This window comes from Astyanax mexicanus, chromosome 13 (assembly GCF_023375975.1).
Source record: "Astyanax mexicanus isolate ESR-SI-001 chromosome 13, AstMex3_surface, whole genome shotgun sequence".
NCBI lineage: Eukaryota > Metazoa > Chordata > Actinopteri > Characiformes > Acestrorhamphidae > Astyanax > Astyanax mexicanus.
Window position 1 is genome coordinate 6477501 of NC_064420.1, and position 10680 is coordinate 6488180.

The 10680-nt window shown below is 36.9% G+C and overlaps 1 protein-coding gene across 2 annotated transcripts in view; it reads left to right on the plus strand.

Moving 5' to 3' along the window:
• Positions 1–1621, plus strand: part of chchd6a (coiled-coil-helix-coiled-coil-helix domain containing 6a) — a 95192-nt gene extending 93571 nt beyond the window's left edge. For both annotated transcript variants that reach the window (XM_007232560.4, XM_007232561.4), the window contains one exon: positions 1–1621. This exon is cut by the window's left edge and continues 209 nt beyond it. The gene's annotated coding sequence lies outside the window, so the exon portion shown is untranslated.
• Positions 1622–10680: the final 9059 nt, after the last annotated feature.

Sequence of the window (10680 nt, forward strand, 5' to 3'; positions counted from 1 at the left end):
AAAAGACTGAGAGTGGAAAAAGCAAAAGCAGATCTTGATTTTTTTTTATAAGTACACACTCAGGAAAACATGGCTATTTATTTAGCAGGATTGTATTTACACTATTGTATGTGTATATCCTTTATATTTTACATCCTATTGTATCCTCCTGCATATCTTATATATACAGCTGTGGAAAACAAAAAAGAGACCACTTTAGTTTCTCTGATTTTGCTATTTATAGGTTTATTGTTTGAGTAAAATGAACATATTTGTTTAATTCTATGAACTACAGACAACATTTCTCCTAAATTCCAAATAAAAATATTTAAGTCATTTAGAGCATTTATTTGCAGAAAATGAGAAATGGCTGAAATAAAATAAAAGAGTTTTCAGATCTTAAATAATGCAAAGAAAACAAGTTCATATTCATAAATCAATATTTGGTGGAATAACTGGTTTTTAATCACAGTTTTATGATTTCCTCCACCAGTCTTACACACTGCTTTTGGATAACTTTATGCCTTTACTCCTGATGGCTTGTGATCATCCACCTTCCTCTTAATTAAATTCCAGAGGTTTTTAATTTAATTTAATTTGGTAAAATCAAAGAGACTCATTATTTTTAAGTGGTCTCTTATTTTTTTCCAGAGCTGTATGTGTACATATATACAGTTCCAGTCAAAAGTTTGGACACATTACATTTAGTGTTTTTTCATCATTTTAAAATGTTCTGCATTATAGATTAATACTAAATTCATTCAAACTCTGAAGGAAAAAAAACATAAAGAATTATTTAATATGCAAAAAAATGTTAAACGAACCAAAATTTGAGTCACCTGGAATTCAGGCTTTCAGTTAACAGCTGTGCTGAACTCGTCAAGAGTTAATTACTTGAATGTCTTGTTTCTTAATAATGTGTTTGAGAGCATCAGTTGTAAAGTTGTGAAGGTAGAGGTAGAGTTGATATACAGTAAATAGCTCTATTCAATTCATGTTTTAATCCAGATTATGGCAAGAACTACTCAACTCAAAGGAAAAATACTCTAAAAAAGTTTAAGACTTTTGAAAGTATCCTCAAGTGCATATGCAAAAAGACCAACAAAAACTTTATGATGAAACTGGCTCTCATCAGGACTTTTTTCCAGGAAAGGAAGAGCAAGAGTTCCTCTGTTGTACAGGAAAAGTTAATCGGAGTTACCAGCCTCAGAAACCACAAATTAACAGTATTTTGGTTTCTGCATGATTCCTTATGTGTTCCTTCATAGTCTGGATGACTTCAGTATTCATTTACAATGTAGGACAAAAAATAATTGATTGGTGATATATGTATATAGGCTTCTGCTTAAAGCTTGCTCTGGTTTGGTTTCTTTTATGGCTGTAATAATGAGTATAAAAGTACGTAGATGGAGGAGGTGAATGGGATCATGGGTAAATGAATTATGATTTGATCTTGACTGTAGAAATGACAATGATTTAGTTTTGAACTAATAAACTAGATGTGGGCAGCTACAGATCATTAGATAAAACATTACATTGTTGTTACATTTACATATTTATTTGGTAATTATGCAGGAAGCAGTGGCAATGTTTACATGCAAAGATTTCCTCCAGTTCAATTAAATTCATTCTAATTACAGAATGTGACTCATGTGTTCATATATGAATTATATGCTGTTTAAAAGCTCTGTTTAATTTAAAATTTAATTCAAACTTGTGTTTTGGGGCTCCCAAGCAAAATTAAGTTAAGTAGGTAAGGCTATTGCAATATCATGTCATTAAATATGACGATAAATTTGGAACATCTGGACCTGTGTTTTTCTTATCCTATTATTATATAACATATTACAGTGTGTAGCCATATTATCAGCCAGTTCAAATCAAGGACTCTTTTTTGATTGCTGTTCAGAAATGTTTTTTCATCCAACCTGGCTGAGCTTTAGTTTTTCTGTAAAGAAGAATGTCCAAAATTCTTAATCTCTAGATGTAGATCAGGGGGGCTGAGTACTTTTGCACGTCACACATTTTAATGAAAACTATGTATCTTTTTCTTTTCACTTCACAATTTCTTCTAGGGCACTTAAACCCCCTAAATTCGCCAGACTCATTTGAAAAACGCTGAAAAATGGCAGGGGTAGTTTGAGAGCCCTTGTGAAAAGAAAGTATACGTAAGAGCATTAAATGTATGTTCAAATTAGGTAAAGAAACTAAAAAAAAGTGCTTTTTTAATTTAATATAATTTATAAAAAATACACATTAAATATACTTTCTCTTTATTATGTAAATGTATTTTTAAGCAATATGCTTTAAATCATACATTGTGGTGATAGAAAATATATAGTGGCATTTTTCACTGCTTAAAGTGCACTTGAGTTTTTTTTTTCAGTAGCATTAGGTGTATATATAAAAAATGCATTAATGTGCCAAGTAGTACATTTACAATATACTTCAAGTGTATTAACACATACTTTAATCCACTTACATCCTGAAATGTATTTAAGTTGCCATAAGTTGTGCCAAAATGATACATTTACTATGTATTTAAGTTCATATTTGAATTTTAAAAAGTATGTACTTTTCCATGTTAAGTATACTTTTAAAAAATATATACTTACTACACTTTTTTTTTTTACAAGACTGGGTGATGTATGGGTTTAGAGGCAGGGCAGGAGGGAGAGCTGATTGGCTGAGCTGCAGCAGCAGCAGTGTGCCTCTGATAGCGGTGAGACGCAGATGTTGGGATATCAGCAGGGGGACGGTCAGTATTATTGATGCGCTGATTTGCATATTGTAATGTGTCTGCGTACCAAAGTATACGAACACATCATCCACGCCTATAGCACAGTTAAACCTGAGTAACACAAAAGTAACGCAATAGTTACATTTACTGGTAACTAGTTACTTTTATAGTGGAGTAACTCAGTAACTTTTAACTTTAGTTACTTTTTTGGAGAAGTAACTAGTAACTGTAACGAATTACTTTTTCAAAGTAACGTGCCCAACGTGCTGGATATAAACTGCGCTGTTTTCTTCCATAAGCTTCTCGCTTCCTAAAGCAGCTATTTATCCTCGTTGAGTTTGATCTAGTCTTTAGTCTCATCATTTCTGCTCTGCGGAACGTGAAAATAGGACCATCACAGGCTATTAATCAAACTCAATTTATCCAACATGTCCTTAAATTTAAAGTGAGGAGTGAATGTTGTTGTGCGATTGAACGTGTCCGATTCGTATGAATGTAAAATTATATTCCGTGTGGCACCGAGGGAGACGAGGAGATGATTGATCTGCGAGCAACGGCGTGACAGACATAACACACACACTCACGCACACACTCACGCACACACACGCACACACTTACACACATCTTCAATCTGTTGCTTTTGGACATGGTGGGGGCTCCCAAGTGGGAGGAGGCAATTACAGTGAGACAGCATCTCTCACACACAACCCTCAATTATCCGGCTCTCACCGCCCCCCGGCGTTCACCCAGGCACTGGGCTCTCACATTACCGTGTCCTGGCAGTGTGCCACGGGGTACACACCCCTCCACCGGGCCCAAACCACCGCCTGTCCGCCTGCTCCCGGGACTGACATGACGACGACCTTGTTAAGGATGGAACATGGCCTGGCCTGGCTGAGATTTTTTTTTTTTTCGTGTGTGTGTGTGTGTGTGTGTGTGTGTGTGTGTGTGTGTGTGTGTATACAGGCAGTGATTCATGCTTCAGGGATAAATTTATCTATGGGAAGCAGTGAGAGAGTGTGTGAAATCTGGTAAAAGCAGGTGTAATATTATTGGAGTTCGTTTTTTTATAATATATTTCATATTATTATTAGTGGTGTCAATCGATAAAAAAAATGTAATCTGATTAATCACAATAAAATTCAGTTTTTTTTATATATGTATTTTATTTTGTCACATTTATGTTTTACAATCAATTCAAAAGAAAACATTATACATAGCAAACAGAAATTCTGACCCGCTAAATAAATAAATTAATACATAAATAATAAACAATAATAAATAAATAATAAGTAATAATAGTAAAGCAACAGCAGGGCTGATGCTAGCTAGACAATAGTAGTAATAATAATAATTAAAAATAATAATAATAATAATATGCAGTGGTCATACAATCACACACGAAATAAAGAACAATAATATATAAAAAAAAATAATAATAATACTTATAATAATACTAATAATTACGGCCTCTTAAAAATTATTTATTATTGGATCCCAAATCTGTGTGAGTGCAAACGCTCCATAGAAGCAAAATTGAGCATTTCAGCTAGCCAATGTTTAAACTATGGAGCTGATGGCGATTTCCAATTTAAAATCAAAATTCTGTGATTAACTGCGATTAATCGCATTTGTTTTTCTTCAGACACGATTTTTTTATAGTGGATATTTAAATGTAAATAAAAGAATGAATGTACGAAATGTAAAATGTAGTTATATGTACAGTATATTAGTGGTGTCAATTACAATAATAGTATATACTTGTATGTTTGAGGGAAGATAAAATCAACGCAGATAAATTGATATGATAAATTAGATTTTAAATGTCTCAGCTTGGTTGTGAGGATTTCTGAATTTCTGAATTTAATTTGATGAGAATAAAAATCTCAGGGATGAGGAGCAGGGCAGGGAAGCGTGGAATGCTTTAACGTTGACAGCCCTAATAATTTATATATATATATATATATATATATATATATAATTTAAGAGCATTGAATCATGAATGATGTGTATCCACCTTACTAGAGGTGGGCAATCTGGCTTTAAATAAATATCACAATATTAAACTATATATATATATATTTTTATAATTATAAAAAAATATAAAAAAAAAAAAAGATTCAGGTTTTATTTATTAACGTACAGTAACTTAAGTTTTGATGTATAAAATAATTGTAGATCAAACAGATTGAGCCTCAAGGTGTAAGCTTTCTAATTCCAAAGTAATTTTAAATCCTAATTTTTTGTTTATATCAAAGATTTTACCTTAAATCAGAAAATGTTGTTGTTTTTCTTCCTTCTTCACACATTATTTTGTTTATCTTGTTGTGCCTGATTCCACATTTTGTATTTTTGAGGTTGAAGTTTGGCATACAGTGGCGTGAAACCATATTTAAGCATTTTTGTCTTACATACATTTTTCAGATTATCAACCTAACTTTAATATGAGACAAATATAATCTAAGTGAAGATAAAAATCACTGATGAATAAATGATGCTTTCATTTATTACGGGAAAAAAAACTAAACTAATGTAGCCCTGTGTGAAAATAAATTAACTGTGATTAATCACACTTTTTGGAAAGCAACCAGGCCTGTTTACTACCATACCTGTAGAATCAAGAAATCACTTAAATAGGCAGGTAAAAGATGTCAAAAAGCAACAGATTATGCCTTGATCTGAAGAAATTCAAAAATAGATGAGAAAACAAAGTAATTTATCATCTATCAGTCTGGAAAAGGTTACAAAGTCATTTCTAAAGCTTTGAGAACCACAGAGAGAGCTATTATTCACAAATAGAGAAAACATGGAACACTAGTGAACCTTCCAGGAGTGGTTGCCTACCAAAATTACTCCAAAAGGGCATGAACAACTCATCCAGGAAAAACATTTAAGGAATTTTAGGTCTCACTTACCTCAGTTAAGGTCAGTGATAATGATTCAATAATAAGACCAAAAAGAACACAACAACCCGTCTCACATTTACCAACAAACATCTTATTGATCTCCAGAACTTTGGGTAAATATTCTTTGGAAAATGTGTTACATCTGGTTTAAAACTAACACATCATTTCAGAAAAAAGAACATCATACTGAATGTAAAACATGGTGGTGGTAGTGTGATTGTCTGGGGCGTTTTAATCTGGGCGGGTGTGATGCCGTCTCCTTTCAGAGCAGATGAATCCGATTCCAGGTTATGTTCAGTCAGAGAGAGAGAGAAAGAGATGAGAGCTCAATCAGAAACTTCACTCTTTCATTTCTTTGTTTTTACTGTGAGTGACTAAGCTACTGAGCTCTGAGTTTCCCCTTCTGAAGTCCCCCTTGCTCCACCAGCCGCTCGCGTTCAGTAAAACTGAGCCAGATCCTCTTTTAAAGGCTGTACGTGTGACGTAAGTACGTAAAGACACGTGACGTGACCCGACACCCCAGTTTTTTAGAATGAATATATTATTAGGCTTAGCAGGGATGGTCGTTCCAGCACACTGATACCATTAAACACAATATTTTACCCCTTCTTCGCTCAGAAATGCTTCTGCTTTCAGTTTAGAAACTAAATATTACGGAATGCCTCTTTAATAAATAAAATTATGACTCTCTCTCAGGCCTGTGTCGTGTCCTCTCTGCTGCCTCTATCTAAATGTGAGTCTCTCCCGAAGTGTGGCGTTGACATTTGCAGTGTGCTGGGGGGCGGGTCACCCTTGGGGTGAGCGCAGTGTGGCTTGTACTGTAGCGCATGCTGTTATTAACGCTGTTATTAGCGCTGTGCTGAGGTCCAAATCACAGCGCCAGCCGCATCCTGAGGACCCAACCTGTACCATCGTATACGAGCCTGTGCAGCGGGGTGCGCTGGAAACACAGTTATATATATTTATATATGTGTACTCTACACACAGCCAGCAGATATTAGATCAGACAGACAGCTGACATTTAACTTCAAATACCACGCCACACCACCCCTCTCCACTGCTTATTAGCCCCTCCGCCCGAGCAAAGAGGAGAGTAATTACAGACGGACAGAGGCGACCCTTAATACACCCTGTTTATCTGCATTTATTCCTTTACTGTGTTTAATTTGTATTGCTTTGCATTTCCAGAATCTAAGGGCGTGGCATGTACAGTACCAGTCGAATGTTTTTATATTTTTTCTATATTGTAAATGAATACCAAAGTCATTAATGCCGTCTGGCAGAAGATAGACTCTGCAACAGCTTCTTCCACCAGGCAATCCGACTCCTTAACACAGAGACACTCCACTACCAGACTCTGCAACAGCTTCATCCACCAGACAGTCAGACTCCTCAACACAAAGAGCATCCACTACCAGACTCTACAAAAGCTTCTTCCAGCTTCATCCACCAGGCAGTCAGACTCCTCAACACACAAAGCCTCCACTACCAGACTCTGTAACAGCTTCATCCACCAGGCAGTCAGACTCCTCAACAAACAGAGCCTCCACTACCAGACTCTACAACAGCTTCTTCTTCCACCAGGCAGTCAGACACCTCAACACACAGAGCCTCCACTACCAGACTCTGCAACAGCTTCATCCACAAGACAGTCAGACTCCTCAACACACACAGCCTCCACTACCGGACTCTGCAACAGCTTCATTCACCAGTTAGTCAGACTCCTCAACACACAGAGCCTACACTACCAGACTCTGCAACAGCTTCATCCACCAGACAGTCAGACACCTCAACACACAGAGCCTCCACTACCAGACTCTGCAACAGCTTCATCCACCAGGCATTCAGACTTCTCAACACACAGAGCCTCTACTACCAGACTCTACAACAGCTTCTTCCACCAGGCAGTCAGGCTCCTCAACACACAGAGCCTTCACTACCAGACTCTGCAACAGCTTCTTTAACCAGGCAGTCCGACTCCTCAACACACTGAGCCTTCACTACCAGAATCTACAACAGCTTCATCCACCAGGCAGTCAGACTCCTCAACACACAAAGCCTCCACTACCAGACTCTGCAACAGCTTCATCCACCAGGCAGTCAGACACCTTAACACACAGAGCCTCCACTACCAGACTCTGCAACAGCTTCATCCACCATGCAGTCAGACACCTCAACACACAGAGCCTCCACTACCAGACTCTGCAACAGCTTCATCCACCAGGCATTCAGACTTCTCAACACACAGAGCCTCTACTACCAGACTCTACAACAGCTTCTTCCACCAGGCAGTCAGGCTGCTCAACACACAGAGCCTTCACTACCAGACTCTGCAACAGCTTCTTTAACCAGGCAGTCCGACTCCTCAACACACTGAGCCTTCACTACCAGAATCTACAACAGCTTCATCCACCAGGCAGTCAGACTCCTCAACACACAAAGCCTCCACTACCAGACTCTGCAACAGCTTCATCCACCAGGCAGTCAGACACCTTAACACACAGAGCCTCCACTACCAGACTCTGCAACAGCTTCATCCACCATGCAGTTAGACTCCTCAACACATTTTCATCGTAACAGTTTTGGTGTTCTTGAGGAAAATTTGAAATGTGTACTTAGTTAAGCATTCCTTGCCATAATATGAATTAGAAGCATCCAAAACCAAGAAAAAATATGGTGCAAACAAAAATAAAAAATGAGTTATAATATGGATTAAAACATTACTTAAATAGTTATTCATTAAAACCAGCTCTACCTCTTCACAACTTTACAACTGATGCTCTCAAACACATTAAGAGGCAAGAAATTCAAGTACTCTTGTTGACTCTTGATGAGTTCAGCAGCACAGCTGTTAACTGAAAGCCTGAATTCCAGGTGACTCTACCTCAGAAAACCCAGCTAAGATGTGTAAAACTGTCTAATCTAAGTAAGAGGTGTTACTTTGAAGAATCTATAATATAAAACATATTCTGGTTTGTTTAACCCTTTACATGTTTTCTGTGTTCATACAAATACTTTGTAGAAATGTATTTCGAGATTTCAATATGTACTCTAAATGAACACATTATTTCACATTAAGAGAAATAAAGTTAACCTTCACTTTAAAGAACTTTGTATATATATATATATATATATATTACAGTTTTCTTTGATGTTGGGGTGATTTTTTTGCTTCCTGGTTAAGTTGAATAATTTTGTGATTTAATAGCACATTAAATAGATATGTTCGAAAATTAATAATATTTCCACATAATATTTTTCACATCGCCTGCAGCTTAAGCTTTCCATCTTGCAATTAAATTATTTTTAACAAAGTCACAATTAATAATTCAACCACATTTTCATCAAATTTTCAACCCTGTCTTCTAGCCAACTTCCATGACAGACTACATGCAAAAAAAAGAAAAAAAGTGATTTATGTGAATTTAAAATGAATTAAAAACCTAATATATTTATAGAGATATTTTTTTTGAGATATGAAAGGCACGGTATGGCGTGGTCCACCCCACGCCGTGATGCACAGCCCCAGTCTGTCCCAGCTGGTCTGTATTGGACTGATTGAGCAGCAAGGTAAAACCAGCATAAAGACTCCCAGCCTTCAGTTGAGAGACATCCCACCTAAATGTTGAGCGTCAAGAACCCCACTGGGCCGTTGTTATGTTTGTTTAATTTTGTTTGGGTGTGGTGGAGGACATTTTTCCAAAATAAAAGTTTGAGTACATTTGAGTTCACTTACTCCCTGTGTCTTTGTATCTCTGTGCTTCCTGATTGCCGGCTCATAGTGGCCACGCCTCTATCCCATTGGGCGCTGTCACAACATATATATATATTCAACATATATACAATATATATACATTTTTATATCTATTATGTAGATGCTAGTGTGGAGTGTATTATTTCCATTTTGGGATAATGGACTGAACAGTGCTCCGTGAGATGTTTAAAACTTCTCTACAACCTTATTCCTGACCTGTTTGGTGTGTTCTTTGGACTTCATGATGCTGTTTACTCTCCAATATTCTCTTATCCAACCCCTGATGCCGTTACAGAGCAGCTGTATTTGTACTGAGATTAGATTACACACAATTGGACACTTTTTAGTCATTATCAGTTATCTGGCAACTTCTGAATGCAGTTGGTTGCACTCAGAGAAAACACTTTTAATTTTTTTATTTGTAAAAAAATTTTTTGAATCATGCATAATTTTCTTGTTGATCTTTCACATTAAATCCCAATGAAATACAGGGGTTGGACAATGAATCTGAAACACCTGGTTTTAGACCACAATAATTTATTGTCTCGACGGACAGTTCTGTTGGAAACAGTAGAGTTGAGGTGCACATAGAGTTCTGCCGTGATTTGATCAGCTGTGGTTTTATGTTTTTTTTTGGATACAATCCGGGTTAGCATCCGAACATCCCTTTCAGACATCTTCCTCTTACAGCGTCCACAGTTAATCCTGTTGGATGTGGTTGGTTCTTCTTGGTGGTATGCTGACATTACCCTGGATACCGTGGCTCTTGATGCATCACAAAGACTTGCTGTCTTGGTCACAGATGCTCCAGAAAGACGTGCAGCAACAATTTGTCCTCTTTTGAACTCTGGTATGTCACCCATAATGTTATAGTGTGCATTGCAATATTTTGAGCAGAACTGTGCTCTTACCCTGCTAATTGAACCTTCACACTCTTACAGCTCTTACTGGTGCAATAATGTGCAATTAATGAAGATTGACCATCAGGCTGCTCTAATTTAGCCATGAAACCTCCCACACTAAAATAACGACAGGTGTTTCAGTTTCATTGTCCAACCCCTGTATATTTATGTTTGTGGTTGTAAATAAGGAGTAAGTTCAAGGAGTATGAATATTCTAATCTAATAATCAGGTAGATACAGTAGCGTTTGGTGTGGTGCAGTGGATAACCCCACCGCCTGCCCGGACAGAATATTCCAATACTTTCCAATACCCTCAGTGTGTCTCTTGTGTCTCTTTAGATTTTGGTGCTGATGAAAAAACGCTTGGTTCAGCCTTCAGAACTTCTACAGGCTTTGTGA